Here is a 17646-nt window from a genome sequence, read left to right on the forward strand (position 1 = left end):
CGATCGCTCAAAATCTTTTTCACTCTATCCTTCCACCTCCAATTTGGTCTCCCGCTTCTCCTTCCCTCCACCTCTGACACACATATCCTCTTTGTAAATCTTTCCTCACTCATTCTTTACATGTGTCCGAACCTTTTCAACACACACTCTTCTGCTCGGTGAGAGGACAAGAGCAAAGGAAGGAGTAGCATTACTCCTGAAGTAGGAGTTCTGGGAATATATCATAGAGTGTAAGAAAGTAAACTTTAGATTGATATGGGTAAAACTGAAAGTGGATGGAGAGAGATGGTTGATTATTGGTGCCTATGCACCTGGGCATGAGAAGAAAGATCATGAGAGGCAAGTGCTTTGGGAGCAGCTGAGTGAGTGTGTTAGCAGCTTTGATGCACGAGACCGGGTTATAGTGATGGGTGATTGGAATGCAAATGTAAGTGATGTGGCAGTTGAGGGTATAATTGGTGTACGTGGGGTGTTCAGTGTTGCAAATGGAAATAGTGAAGTGCTTGTAGATTTGTGTGCTGAAAAAGGACTGGTGATAGGGAATATCTGGCTTAAAAAGAGATATACATAAGTATACATATGTAAGTAGGAGAGATGACCAGGGGGCGTTATTGGATTACTTGTTGATTGATAAGCGCTAAGAAGAGAGACTTGGATGTTAATGTGCCGAGAGGGGCACATTAACTGGAGGGATGTCTGATCATCATCTTGTGGAGGCGAAAGTGAAGATTTGTAGGGGTTTTCAGAAAAGAAGAGAGAATGCTGGGGTGAAGAGAGTGGTGAGAGTAAGTGAGCTTGGAAAGAAGACTTGTGTGAGGAAGTATCAGGAAAAATCGAGTGCAGAATGGAAAAAAGGTGAGAGCAAATTATGTGAGGGGAATGGGGGAGGAATGGAATGTATTTTATCGAAGCAGTAGGCAGATTAGAAAGGGTAGTGAGTGGTGGACTGAAGAAGTAAGATTGTTAGTGAAAAAGAAGAGAGAGGCGTTTGGACGATCTTTGCAGATAATAGTGCAAATGACTGGGAGATATATAAACGAAAGAGGCAAGAGGTCAAGAGAAAGGTGCAAGACGTGAAAAAGAGGGCAAATGAGAGTTGAGGTGTGAGAATATCATTAAATTTTAGGAAATATAAAAAGATGTTTTGGAAGGAGGTAAATGAAGTGCGTAAGACAGGAGAACAAATGGGAACATCGGTGAAGGGGGCTTATGGGGCGGTAATACCAAGTAGTGGTGAAGTAAGATGGAGTGAGTATTCTGAAGGTTTGTTTAATGTGATGGATGATAGAGTGGCAGATGTAGGGTGTTTTGGTCGAGGTGGTGTGCGAAGTGAGATGAGGTAGTGAAGCTTTGAGGAAGATGAAAGCCAGCAAAGCGGAGGGTTTGGATGGTATTGCAGTGGAATTTATTAAAAAAGGGGTGACTGAGTTTTTGAGTGGTTGGTATGGATATTCAGTGTACATATGGTTCATGGCGGTGTCTGAGGATTGGCGGAATGCTTGCATAGTGCCATTGTACAAAGGCAAAGGGGTTAAAGGTGAGTGTTCAAGTTACGGAGGTACAAGTTTGTTGAGTATTCCTGGAAATTATATGGAAGGGTATTGATTGAAAGGGTAAAGGCATGTACAGAGCATCAGATTGGGGAAGGGTATTGTGATTTCAGACGTGGTAGAGGATGTGTGGATAATGTGTTTACTTTGAAGAATGTATGTGAGAAATACTTAGAAAAACTGATGGATTTGTATGTAGCATTTATGGATCTGGAGAAGGATATGATAGAGTTGATAGAGATGCTTTCTGGAAGGTTTTAAGAGTATATGGTGCGGGAGGTAGTTTGCTAGAGGCAGTGAAAAGATTTTATGAAGGATGTAAGGCATGTGTACGAGTAGGAAGAAAGTAAAATGATTGGTTCTCAGTGAATGACGGTTTGCGGCAGAGGTGCGTGATGTCTCCATGGTTGTTTAATTTGTCTATGGATGGGATTCTTAGGGAGGTGAATACAAGAGTTTTGGAAAGAGGGGAGAGTATGCAGTTTGTTGTGGATGAGAGGGCTTGGGAAGTGAGTCAGTTATTGTTCGCTGATGATAACAGCACTGGTGACTGATTCGGGTGAGAAACTGCTGAAGTTGGTGACTGAGTTTGGTAAAGTGTGTGAAAGAGGAAATCTGAGAGTAAATGTGAATAAGAGCAAGGTAATTAGGTACAGTAGGGTTGAAGGACAAGTTAATTGGGAGGCAAGTTTGAATGGAGAAAAACTGGAGGAAGTGAAGTGTTTTAGATATCTGGGAGTGGATTTAGCAGCGGAAGTGAGTCACAGAGTGGGGGAGGGGACAAAGGTTCTGGGAGCGTTGAAGAATGTCTGGAAGGCGAGAACGTTATCTCGGAGAGCAAAAATGGGTATGCTTGAAGGAATAGTGGTTCCAACAATGTTATATGGTTGCGAGGCATTGGCTATATATAGGGTTGTGTGGAGGAGGGTGGATTTGCTGAAAATGAAATGTTTGAGGACAATATGTGGTGTGAGGTGGTTTGATCGAGTAAGTAATGAAAGGGCATGAGAGATGTGTGGAAATAAAAAGAGTGTGGTTGAGGGAGCAGAAAAGGGTTTATTGAAATGATATGGTCACATGGAGAGAATGAGTGAGGAAAGATTGACCAAGAGGATATATGTGTCAGAGGTGGAGGGACCGAGGAGAAGTAAGAGATCAAATTGGAGGCGGAAAGATGGAGCGAAAAAGATTTTGAGCGATCGGGGCCTGAACATACAGGAGGGTAAAAGGTGTGCAAGGAATAGAGTGCATTGGAACGATGTGGTATACCGGGGTCGACGTGCCGTCATTGGATTGAACCAGGGCATGTAAAGCGTTTGGGGTAAACCATGGAAAGTTTTGTGGGGCCTGGATGTGGAAAGGGAGCTGTGGTTTTGGTGCATTACACATGACAGCTAGAGACTGAGTGTGAAGGAATGTGGTCTTTGTTGTCCTTTCCTAGCGCTACTTTGCGCGCGCGCGGGGAGAGAGGGGGTGCCATTTCATGTATGGCAGAGTGGCGAAGGGAATGAATGAAGGCAGCAAGTATGAATAGGTAGATGTGTATATATATATATATATATATATATATATATATATATATATATATATATATATATATATATATATATATATATATATATATATATATATATATATATATATATATATATATATATATATATATATATATATATATATATATATATATATATATATATATATATATATATATATATATATATATATATATATATATATATATATATATATATATATATATATATATATATATATATATATATATATATATATATATATATATATATATATATATATGTCTGTTTATGTATATGTATGTATACGTTGAAATATATAGGTATGTATATGTGCGTGTGTGGGCGTTTATGTATATACATGTGTATGAGGGTGGGTTGGGCCATTCTTTCGTCTGTTTCCTTGCCCTACCTCGCTAACGCGGGAGACAGCGACAAAGTATGATTTATAAACATAAATATAAATATAAATAAATATCTCTGTTACCCTTTCATTACTTACTCGATCAAACCACCTCACACCACATATTGTTCTCAAACATCTCATTCCCAACACATCCACCCTCCTCCGTACATCCCTATCTATACCACCTCTCCCAATATGTTACAAATTAAACGTATGTTTTCGGAAGTCGTGGATCACACCCTGCACCCATACTTTCTGGGGTCAGTGTACAAAGGCAAAAGGGATAAAGGTGAGTGTTCAAATTACAGAGGTATAAGTTTGTTGAGTATTCCTGGTAAATTATATGGGAGGGTATTGATTGAGAGGGTGAAGGCATGTACAGAGCGTCAGATTGTGGAAGAGTAGTGCGGTTTCCAAAGCGGTAGAGGATGTGTGGATCAGGTGTTTACGTTGAAGAACTTATGTAAGAAATGCTTAGAAAAACAGATGGATTTATATGTAGCATTTATGGATCTGGAGAAGGCATATGATAGAGGATAGAGATGCTTTGTGGAAGGTCTTAAGAGTATATGGTGTGGGAGGTAAGCTGCTATAACCAATGAGAAGTGTTTACGAAGGGTGCAATGCATGTATACGACTAGGAAGAGAAGAGAGTGATTGGTTCCCTGTGAAGGTCGTTCTGCGGCAGGGGTGTGTGATGTCACCAAGGTTATTTAATTTGTTTATGAATGAGGTGGTTAGGGTGGTAAATGGAAGAGTTTTGGAGATAGGGGGGAGTATGCAGTATGTTGGGATGAGAGGTCTTGGGCAGTAAGTCAATTGTTGTTCGCTGATGATACAGCAAAGATGGTGATCCGAATGAGAAACTACAAAAACTGGTGAAGTTTGGAAAAGTGTGTGAAAGGAGAAAGTTGAGAGTAAACGTCAGTAAGAGTAGGGTTGAATGAGAAGTTAGTTGGGATGTAAGTTTGAACGAAGAAAAATTTGAGGAAGTAAAGTGTTTTATATATCTGGGAGTGGACTTAGCAGCGAATAGAACCTTGGAAGCGAACGTTAGACATCCAAGCTGGAAATCTCGTGCGAAAAGGAAGTCATTTAGTCAAGCTTGATTCCACATCCAACAGACTGGTGCCAATAGCATCGTTTGAAGATATCCACTTGTCAGAAGTATGGATGATCCACCAACCATAGGAACTCTTAAGATAACTCAACCTCAGGTGATCAATGATGAGTTTAATATTATGAGGGTCTCAATGATGTTAGAAAATTATTTCACGGGGACAATATTACAACTGGTGTTTGTACTGAACTTGATTTAAGTGATTGTAGTGGCAGATCTATTCTGAAATCCAAATCCTGTGGTGCATCATGTAGCTGGCTGAGAAACTTACTGAATGGGACGAACTCTGTTTTATGCACTTCTATTGTGTCCTTCTGTCATCTAAGTTTTGATGCCATGATTACATTAGATTATTTAGGATAGCCTCTAGTTCTTACACTAAACCACTCAACGGTGCATGAGGATGTGGGAAAGAACTGGTCGAGCGGTATAATGTTCGCTCCATGGTTGCAACATCACCGACACATCCGTAAAAGCAAGAGTCAGCAATTTTGATGACTTGTATTAAGCTCGAAGCAGAACAGAACCCAAACGTAATATACTCTACTCTCATTCATGATGAGCTACGCATTCCCATGCTCACTCATGTTTAGACTTTCTGATATTCATTACAAAACTGACGTGGAGCACTCAGGCCACCATACAGGATGAACTAAGTTTTCCAAGCTTGCTCACTCATACTACTATATCATAACAGGCACTAAATAGCACTTTATGCTCACTCTTACTACTATATCATAACAGGCACTAAATAGCACTTTATGCTCACTCTTACTACTAAATCACAACAGGCAATGAATAGCACCTTATGCTCACTCTTACTACTATATCATAACAGGCACTAAATAGCACTTTATGCTCACTCTTACTACTATATCATAACAGGCACTAAATAGCACTTTATGCTCACTCTTACTACTAAATCACAACAGGCAATGAATAGCACCTTATGCTCACTCTTACTACTATATCATAACAGGCACTAAATAGCACCTTATGCTCATGACACCACCAAGCCTTCTAAGATTTCCTATAGCATTTTGTTATGAGCAAATTTCTACAAATGGGTTGATGTTCTTACTCAAACCTCTCCAGGCCCAAGCCTGGTATACTCCATGAACCAGCTGAATAGAAATTAGTTTTGATAAAGGAGGACTTGGTTTTACATCCTTCAACCAAAATTTCTCGGATTACACATTTGCCCAGTTCAGCCAATTGACAGCACATCATCCTATGTATACTATATTGTTCCACTTTGCTCTATCTCTTGCATGCTTCATACCCTCCTGCATTTTCAGGCCCTGAAACTTCAAAGCATCCTTCATTCCATCCTTCCACTTCCTCCTTGGTTCCCCCTTCTCCGTTTTCCTACATTCTTGTTATGTGTGCCCTTTTAGTCATCCCCTCGTCACTCATCCTCTCCATATGTCCAAATACTTTCAGCACACCCGCTTCAGGTCTCTCTCTCTCTCTCTCTCTCTCTCTCTCTCTCTCTCTCTCTCTCTCTCTCTCTCTCTCTCTCTCTCTCTCTCTCTCTCTCTCTCTCTCTCTCTCTCTCTCTCACTCTCTCTCTCTCTCTCTCTCTCTCTCTCTCTCTCTCTCTCACAAACACACACACACACACACACACACACACACACACACACACATATATATATATATATATATATATATATATATATATATATATATATATATATATATATATATATATATATATATATATATATATATTCCTCTTACTACCACATTTCTCTCTTACCCTGTAATTTCTTACATTATCAACCTTACTCACATGACATATTGCCACCCTTTCTACATGGACCTTAACGAGGTGGTGGAGTTTGTGTGGAGCAGTAATGGCTTGAGCTATGGCAGTTGGGATTTTCATTTCCTTGGTATGTGGGTTTACCCATACTGCACTAACATCAACACATATAGGCTATTTTCTCTCCAATACTTTTCGTTCTTCCGTTCTTGTTCTATCAAAACTTAAATTGGTCATTTGTTTGAGTTCAAATGAATTTCTGAGAAAGAATATTCTAAACTGTATCAAAAGCGTTGAATAGCCTTAGGTGCTCCAGTGCTTGGCTTATAAGCCTAAATTCTATAATCCAGTCCAATCTACATTCTTTTTTTTGTTTTTAAATATTACATCCCCAACACTTCCACCTTTTTCTTTACATCTTTTTTAAGACTTGCACCTCACAACCATATAGTGGCTACAGGACAACTAACACCATCAGATATACCCGGTGACATCTCTTTCTACAGACTCATCATGACGGCCATGACCAATGTCTCCTCACTCACCATACAGCTCACTTTAACTCCCATGGTTCCATTCGCTGCCATAGTCACTCCCAGGTAACTAAGAACACTATTTTCTCCAAATTCTCATAATTCAAACTAACGCTGTATATAATCTGTTTCTCTTCAGTGTTAAACCTAATACCTTTCTTTTCTTCACATTTCCTTCTAACTTTCCTCTTTCACACATTCTCCAAAACTCACTCCAGCTTCTGCAGTTTCTCACAAATCTGCCTCCAGCATGATATAATCAGTAAACAATAACTGACGCAGCTTCCAGGCTTCCCCTTCTCAACCAACAGTATGCCTGCTTTCCTCATCAGGAGCCTTGTGTTCACTTCCCTCATCACCTCATCCATAAGCAAATTGCCACAGACTTACCCTCATCTGGAACCACTCACCCTCCTGTTTTCTATTCGCACACATGCTTTACTCTCTTGATAAACACTGTTGACCACTTTTAGCAGATTTCCCCACACACTACAGATATGCTACATCTTCCACAGAGTATCTCTATCAACCCTATCCTATATTTTCTAGATTCATAGATACCACATACAAGTTCTTTTTTTTCTTCAAAGCAAACACCTGAGACACACATTCTTTACAACTCCTAAGGTTAAACTTCTCCCCAGTCTGAAACTCTGTGTATTCCACCACCCTCTCAATCACTACTCTTCCATACAATCTACCAGGGGCATGCAAGAAACTTATACCTCTGTAATTTGAGCATTCTCTATTGTTCCTTTTACCTTCATACAGTGGCACTATACATGCATTCCACCAATCCTCAGGCACTTCACCATAAGACATACATACACTGATAACTCTAATCAAACAATCATCATCACTCACCTCCCTTTCTTAAGAAATTCACTGAAACACCATCCACTCCAGCCACTTTGTCTCACTTCATCTTAAACAAAGCTTCACCACCTTTTGTCACCAAACTACCTTCCATTACCCTCTCAATTCGCATTCCTCCAAGTCTAAAATATCCCATATCTTCCTCCGCATCACTAAACACATTAAAAACTCTTCAAAATGCCCATTCCATCTCCTCTTCGCCTCATTTTCACTTGTTACCATTTCTTCATTTCCCCCATCACAAATGTTCCCTTTTGTTCTGTTTTTCTTACGCAATCAAACTACTTCCAAAACGTTTTCTTCTTTTCCCTGAAACTTGCTGATATCCACTCAGCCCAGCTCTCATTTGCCTTCTCTTTCAGCCCGTGCCCTTTACTCTTGACCTTCTCCCACTTTCTCCTGTACATCTCCAAAACGCTTGCATTCCACACCAGCAAATGATGTCCATACTCCTCTTTTTTCTCTTTCACTGGTAATTCAAATTCTTCATCCCACCATTCACAACCCTTTCGCACCTGCCCACCTCCCACCTTCCACATGCAAGACACTTTTCTCACATCTAAGATATGCTTCCTTAAATACCTCCCATTCCTCGCTCACTACCCCAGCTCCATTTACTCTCTCGTTTTGTCATTCTACACGGAATCTCTCCTATTGTCTCTTCTCACGCGGATGTCTTTTAAAGAGACTTTTTTCAAATCTTACCCATTTTTACAGCCGTCTTACACCAGTATCATTTCCTTTTATCCTAAAGCCCCTTTCCCTACCTTCGCCCTTGCCCCTGCAAAGTAGTGATCCAACAACCCACCAGCTGCCCCTCTCAGTACATGCCTATCAGTCAGTACATAATCCAATAATGCCCTATACCACCTTTCCTTCTCACCCATGTATACATATGTATATCTCTTTTCTTTAAGCCAGGCATTCCTAATCACCAGACCTTTCTTCAACATGCAACTCCACAAGACTGGGTACCACATATCTCCAAATTATATCGTAAACGGCCACATCACCTACGCTCGCATTCAAAGCGCCCATCACTAATACTCGATCTCTTACATCAAAACTGCCAACACACCCACTCAGCTCGTCTCAAAACATTTGCCTTCCCTTCTTTGTCCTCTCATTTCCAGGTGCATTAGTACTATTAATCACTCATCCTTCATAATCCATTTTGAATTCTACCTATATCAGTCTGGGGCTCACTTCCTTACATTTACGCATTCCCACAACTTCAACAGCAGTGCTATCCCTTTCTTAGTTTTCATCTTCACACTAGCCCCTGACTTCACTCAAAAAATATTCCCAAACCATTCTGTCCCTTTCCATTTTAGCTTCGTTTTGCTTAGAGTTAGAACAAACAGGTTCTTTTCCTCAAGAATACTACCTACCTCTCCCTTCCTCCTATCTATCATATCCACGCACATTCACACAACCTAATTTGAACCTTCACTGAGGATGAGAACTCGTTTGGCATTCAAAATACAAGGAGGGTTTCCAGTCCCCAACTTTTGCCCCCTCTAGTCATCTTCTATGTCACACAGGGAATACATGGGAAGAGTTCTTCTTCTCCTATCCAAAGGGATAGGGGATAGTACAGAACATTGATTACACGTATCTATTAGGCTCATCAAAACAAAGTTTCACTGTCATTTACAGGTGCATGGTGATGCTGCGTCCAGGTACACGAGTTCCTAAGGTGCACTAGAAGTACCTATGATTCATTTCATGGGAAAACTCACGAAGAGAAACCAATGATACATAACGTGCCTTCAGTCTGACGGCCAAAAACCAAATGTGGAAACATTGTCAGTCTATCCACACAGTGCCAGTGAGCAATGAACTGTGGTGGGTAGCTGCAATCTTGCCACCTCACCTCTGGGGAGGATATAGTATGGTCATTAGGTTCCTGTGAATGAGCATCTAAGGGCCTCATATGTTTTATAATGGTCAAAGGCAGAGAATTCTCACGGATGTATTTTAGGAAATAAGACTGTCTGAACCACCTGCGAAACAAATGTTGTGTAAGCTACGTATAGGTCTACATCTGCAGGTGAGAAATATCTCCTCATGAAGTCTTTCCCCAAAACAGAACAAGGGGAACACAAAGCTGGAGACTTTGCTTTATCATATAATTCACACAGAACAGTTGTCTATGAAGGTCACTAGGGAGAAAGAGAGGGGAGGGAGTGTGTCCTCTGGCGGGAACCTTTAGTACAAGAAGCTTGATGGACTGCAGTCTCAGTCTTGCAATAACTTAATAATATCACCTCATCAGCCTGTCTTTCATCAAATGCTTTGCTGAGAAACGAGACATATTTACCTGGCTAGTTCATGTGAGACATATTTACCTGGCTAGTTCATGTGAGACATATTTACCTGGCTAGTTCATGTGAGACATATTTACCTGGCTAATTCATGTGAGACATATTTACCTGGCTAGTTCATGTGAGACATATTTACCTGGCTAGTTCATGTGAGACATATTTACCTTGCTAGTTCATGTGAGACATATTTACCTGGCTAGTTCATGTGAGACATATTTAACTTCCTAGTTCATGTGAGACATATTTACCTGGCTAGTTCATGTGAGACATATTTACCTGGCTAATTCATGTGAGACATATTTACCTGGCTAGTTCATGTGAGACATATTTACCTTGCTAGTTCATGTGAGACATATTTACCTGGCTAGTTCATGTGAGACATATTTACCTTGCTAGTTCATGTGAGACATATTTACCTTGCTAGTTCATGTGAGACATATTTACCTTGCTAGTTCATGTGAGACATATTTACCTTGCTAGTTCATGTGAGACATATTTACCTGGCTAGTTCATGTGAGACATATTTACCTTGCTAGTTCATGTGAGACATATTTACCTGGCTAGTTCATGTGAGACATATTTACCTTGCTAGTTCACGTGAGACATATTTACCTTGCTAGTTCATGTGAGACATATTTACCTGGCTAGTTCATGTGAGACATATTTACCTTGCTAGTTCATGTGAGACATATTTACCTTGCTAGTTCATGTGAGACATATTTACCTTGCTAGTTCATGTGAGACATATTTACCTGGCTAGTTCATGTGAGACATATTTACCTTGCTAGTTCATGTGAGACATATTTACCTTGCTAGTTCATGTGAGACATATTTACCTGGCTAGTTCATGTGAGACATATTTACCTTGCTAGTTCATGTGAGACATATTTACCTGGCTAGTTCATGTGAGACATATTTACCTTGCTAGTTCATGTGAGACATATTTACCTGGCTAGTTCATGTGAGACATATTTACCTTGCTAGTTCATGTGAGACATATTTACCTGGCTAGTTCATGTGAGACATATTTACCTGGCTAATCCATGTGAGACATATTTACCTGGCTAGTTCATGTGAGACATATTTACCTGGCTAATTCATGTGAGACATATTTGCCTGGCTAGTTCATGTGAGACATATTTACCTGGCTAGTTCATGTGAGACATATTTACCTGGCTAATCCATGTGAGACATATTTACCTGGCTAGTTCATGTGAGACATATTTACCTGGCTAATTCATGTGAGACATATTTACCTGGCTAGTTCATGTGAGACATATTTACCTGGCTAGTTCATGTGAGACATATTTACCTGGCTAATTCATGTGAGACATATTTACCTGGCTAGTTCATGTGAGACATATTTACCTTGCTAGTTCATGTGAGACATATTTACCTGGCTAGTTCATGTGAGACATATTTACCTTGCTAGTTCATGTGAGACATATTTACCTGGCTAGTTCATGTGAGACATATTTACCTTGCTAGTTCATGTGAGACATATTTACCTGGCTAGTTCATGTGAGACATATTTACCTGGCTAATCCATGTGAGACATATTTACCTGGCTAGTTCATGTGAGACATATTTACCTGGCTAATTCATGTGAGACATATTTACCTGGCTAATTCATGTGAGACATATTTGCCTGGCTAGTTCATGTGAGACATATTTACCTGGCTAGTTCATGTGAGACATATTTACCTGGCTAATCCATGTGAGACATATTTACCTGGCTAGTTCATGTGAGACATATTTACCTGGCTAATTCATGTGAGACATATTTACCTGGCTAGTTCATGTGAGACATATTTACCTGGCTAGTTCATGTGAGACATATTTACCTGGCTAATTCATGTGAGACATATTTACCTGGCTAGTTCATGTGAGACATATTTACCTTGCTAGTTCATGTGAGACATATTTACCTGGCTAGTTCATGTGAGACATATTTACCTTGCTAGTTCATGTGAGACATATTTACCTGGCTAGTTCATGTGAGACATATTTACCTGGCTAATCCATGTGAGACATATTTACCTGGCTAGTTCATGTGAGACATATTTACCTGGCTAGTTCATGTGAGACATATTTACCTGGCTAGTTCATATAGGAATCAAGTTTTCTGAACATAAGATCAGAAGTGGCAATATCAGAATCCTCAATCTTTTTTATTATTATCATTTTTTCAAGAATTAAGTTAGTGTATAATTTGTAACTGTAATGATAATCACAACAGTAACGAGTCCAGGCCCTCAAACGTATAATATTATCCCCGTCCTAACATCCAGCCACTGGATTCCTCAACTTCCTGCACAGTGTAAGTCTGGAGCATCTCTATCTAGTTCTTGTTCATCTAACATTTTTTACTTTTCACAAATGGTGGGAATATCTGGACACAGCTGGATGATGAATGCTAAAATGTAATATCTTAGGAAACACTGGCAGATCATGGCGCAATCACACTTAAAAAATGGCAGGAAATCCCCAAACGAAAGTTATGTCTGTAAACTTATGCCAAGAGATGATATGATATCAATATCTCGTAAGAATCTGATGACTAACTGGCAACGTTTGTGGTATATTTCAGTAAAAACAAACATCTATACCTTCTCTACCTCTGTGGTCCATGGTACATCTCCATAATCATTCATGCGGATGGGCCAATCTGCTGTAACACCAAGTTTTAGGGACGCAGGATTGGTAGTTATGCAGTTGATTTTCTCCACTAATGCCTCACGATCCCCAATCTGTTAGGAATTTCGGCAAGACGTATCATTAGGACTACATGCAGTGAAGGATATGGTTGTCTACAACAATGATATTATTACAAAACATACGAGTCATCAACAATATTCTTAACCTTTCACTGCAGTGCAACTCATCCCTTCCTTTACCAAAGATTCAAAATACATCAAGCAAATTTCACCACCTGGCTGACTAGTGACACTAATGTGGCACTGAGATAAGGTCTCAGTATTTCTTGGTAAGGTTATGCGCAGAGCAAGATGGTCTACTTGAAGATATGCACCATAGACATAATCCAAGCCTGCCAGTCTTTAAAGTTGACTCCATACCCATCCAGGATGAGTAGTAGTGTGATCTGTTATGGAGCGTCCTTCTCTGGCAGGATCTTGTAGCTACATAATTCTAGATGATGCAATATGCATCACTGGCTAGCAAACTTATTTAGCGCAGAAACTGACTTCTCTCCACAACAGCCAGAAAAAGAAGAAAAACACCGCAACAATGGAGTGTAGGTAGTAGTTGGTAGGTAGCAAGCATCAAGGTATAATACCAGTACTACCCGCTGGGTATTGGAAGGGTTAGTGATGGCTACGTAGTGAGCCAACACTTCAGTGGCTGTCAAGTTGCACTCCTTATACCTAGGTAGCTGTCTTTTCTTTCTGTCTTACCTACACATAGACTGCTGGCATTGTATCCACAAACATACAGTCTCTCCTTGTCACACAAAATACTTGACAACACTACTCACACAATTCGTTCTTCACAACTCCTGCAGTAAGCGCTTTGCACTAACCGTGCCTTTTAGAGAAATGGGAGGAGGAATAGACAGATGTAGTAGATATAAACATTTGGTAGAAGTAGTAAGAAGGAGCACCAGCTGGGGGCATTAGGTATAACTAGTAGGCAGACACATTAGGTAGACGTATGTGGTTGGAACATCACTGCGGTAGAGTTGCCTTCTGATATTGGCCTGTTAATGATAAGGCTGAAAAGCAGCATGAAAGGTGAACAGTTGTGGAGTCTCTTTTGTCATGGCCACCCACTTGAGGGAGTTCCCAGAGAGAATGGGTGTCAAACATGTAGATAGATATCAACAACTGACAATCTCTCTCAGGTTCAGAATACACACCAGACATCCTTATGGACCGACATTTCAGAGCAGTTTTACGAAACACAGAGGTCAACAATCATCAGCTGCCCAACCCACAATACACAAAATCACTATAATTAAGATAGGTTAAGTACATCAAGACATGACGTGAGGTGTAAATGTTTATGTTCTATTAGACTGCTTGATCGAATATAAGGCAAATATCAGAAAGATATACAAATAAACCTGGAATTATGAAGACAAGAGTCTATGTTTTATGCAAAGTTATTGACTAAAAAACACGCAATCTCACAACTCATAGATACACTTCAGTTGACATTGATACCTAAGTTGTGTGACAAAAAATCTAATATGAACAGAATTTTCTCTAATCTTTTTACTTCAAATATATTTACTTTCTTTTATGGTCATCTGATGCCTCGGTGAAGTGTTCCTATATTTGGTCTATCAATCTATCTATCTATCTATCTACCTGTCTATATATATATATATATATATATATATATATATATATATATATATATATATATATATATATATATATATATATATATATTTTTTTTTTTTTTGCTTTGTCGCTGTCTCCCGCGTTTGCCAGGTAGCGCAAGGAAACAGACGAAAGAAATGGCCCAACCCACCCCCATACACATGTATATACATACGTCCACACACGCAAATATACATACCTACACAGCTTTCCATGGTTTACCCCAGACGCTTCACATGCCCTGATTCAATCCACTGACAGCACGTCAACCCCGGTATACCACATCGATCCAATTCACTCTATTCCTTGCCCTCCTTTCACCCTCCTGCATGTTCAGGCCCCGATCACACAAAATCTTTTTCACTACATCTTTCCACCTCCAATTTGGTCTCCCACTTCTCCTCGTTCCCTCCACCTCCGACACATATATCCTCTTGGACAATCTTTCCTCACTCATTCTCTCCATGTGCCCAAACCATTTCAAAACACCCTCTTCTGCTCTCTCAACCACGCTCTTTTTATTTCCACACATCTCTCTTACCCTTACGTTACTTACTCGATCAAACCACCTCACACCACACATTGTCCTCAAACATCTCATTTCCAGCACATCCATCCTCCTGCGCACAACTCTATCCATAGCCCACGCCTCGCAACCATACAACATTGTTGGAACCACTATTCCTTCAAACATACCAATTTTTGCTTTCCGAGATAATGTTCTCGACTTCCACACATTCTTCAAGGCTCCCAGGATTTTCGCCCCCTCCCCCACCCTATGATCCAGTTCCGCTTCCATGGTTCCATCCGCTGCCAGATCCACTCCCAGATATCTAAAACACTTTACTTCCTCCAGTTTTTCTCCATTCAAACTTATATATTTATTTATATATATATATATATATATATATATATATATATATATATATATATATATATATATATATATATATATCTTTTTTCTTTTCTTTCAAACTATTCGCCATTTCCCGCAATAGCGAGGTAGCGTTAAGAACAGAGGACTGGGCCTTTGAGGGACTACCCTCACCTGGCCCAATTCTCTGTTCCTTCTTTTGGAAAAAAAAAAAAAAAAAAAACGAGAGGGGAGGATTTCCAGCCCCCCGCTCCCTCCCCTTTTAGTCGCCTTCTACGACACGCAGGGAATACGTGGGAAGTACTCTTAATCCCCTATCCCCAGGGATAAAATATATATATACATATATATATATATATATATATATATATATATACATATATATATATATATATATATATATATATATATATATATATATATATATATATATATATATATATATATATATATATATATATATATCTTTCTTTCTTTCATACTATTCGCCATTTCCCGCCTCAGCGAGGTAGCGTTAAGAACAGAGGACTGGGCCTCTGAGGAAACATCCTCATCCAGCCCCCTTCTCTGTTCCTTCCTTTGGAAAATTAAAAAAAAAAAAAAAAAAAAAATGAGAGGGGAAGATTTCCAGCCCCCCGCTCCCTTCCATTTTAGTCGCCTTCTACGACACGCAGGGAATACGTGGGAAGTATTCTTTCTCCCCTATCCCCAGGGATATATATATATATATATATATATATATATATATATATATATATATATTTCCCTGGGGATAGGGGAGAAAGAATACTTCCCACGTAGTCCCTGCGTGTCGTAGAAGGCGACTAAAAGGGAAGGGAGCGGGGGGCTGGAAATCCTCCCCTCTCGTTTTTTTTTTTTAATTTTCCAAAAGAAGGAACAGAGAAGAGGGCCAGGTGAGGATATTCCCTCAAAGGCCCAGTCCTCTGTTCTTAACGCTACCTCGCTATCGCGGGAAATGGCGAATAGTATGAAAAAAAAAAAAAAAAAAAAAAAAAAAAAATATATATATATATATATATATATATATATATATATATATATATATATATCTTGATAGTTGATAGAGGTGCTCTGTAGAAGGTACTAAGAATATATGGTGTGGGAGGCAAGTTGTTAGAAGCAGTGAAAAGTTTTATCGAGGATGTAAGGCATGTGTACGTGTAGGAAGAGAGGAAAGTGATTGGTTCTCAGTGAATGTAGGTTTGCGGCAGGGGTGTGCGATGTCTCCATGGTTGTTTAATTTGTTTATGGATGGGGTTGTTAGGGAGGTGAATGCAAGAGTTTTGGAAAGAGGGGCAAGTATGCAGTCTGTTGGGGATGAGAGAGCTTGGGAAGTGAGTCACTTGTTGTTCGCTGATGATACAGCGCTGGTGCCTGATTCATGTGAAAAACTGCAGAAGCTGGTGACTGAGTTTGGTAAAATGTGTGAAAGAAAGTTAAGAGTAAATGTGAATAAGAGCAAGGTTATTAGGTACAGTAGGGTTGAGGGTCAAGTCAATTGGGAGGTAAGTTTGAATAGAGAAAAACTGGAGGAAGTAAAGTGTTTTAGATATCTGGGAGTGGACCTGGCAGCGGATGGAACCATGGAAGCGGAAGTGAATCATAGGGTGGGGGAGGGGGCGAAAATCCTGGGAGCCTTGAAGAATGTGTGGAAGTCGAGAACATTATCTCGGAAAGCAAAAATGGCTATGTTTGAAGGAATAGTGGTTCCAACAATGTTGTATGGTTGCGAGGCGTGGGCTATGGATAGAGTTGTGTGCAGGAAGGTGGATGTGCTGGAAATGAGATGTTTGAGGACAATATGTGGTGTGAGATGGTTTGATCGAGTAAGTAATGTAAGGGTAAGAGAGATGTGTGCAAATAAGATGATCGTGGTTGAGAGAGCAGAAGAGGGTGTTTTGAAATGGTTTGGGCACATGAAGAGAATGAGTGAGGAAAGATTGACCAGGAGGATATATGTGTCGGAGGTGGAGGGAACGAGGAGAAGTGGGAGACCAAATTGGAGGTGGAAAGATGGAGTGAAAAAGATTTTGAGTGATCGGGGCCTGAACATGCAGGAGGGTGAAAGGCGTGCAAGGAATAGAGTGGTTTGGAACGATGTGGTATACCGGGGTCGACGTGCTGTCAATGGATTGAACCAGGGCATGTGAAGCGTCTGGGGTAAACCATGCAAAGTGTGTGGGGCCTGGATGTGGAAAGGGAGCTGTGGTTTCGGTGCATTATTACATGACAGCTAGAGATTGAGTGTGAACGAATGGGGCCTTTGGTGTTTTTCTTAGCGCTACCTCGC

Source organism: Panulirus ornatus, chromosome 33 (genome assembly GCF_036320965.1).
Source record: "Panulirus ornatus isolate Po-2019 chromosome 33, ASM3632096v1, whole genome shotgun sequence".
Taxonomy (NCBI): Eukaryota; Metazoa; Arthropoda; class Malacostraca; order Decapoda; family Palinuridae; genus Panulirus; species Panulirus ornatus.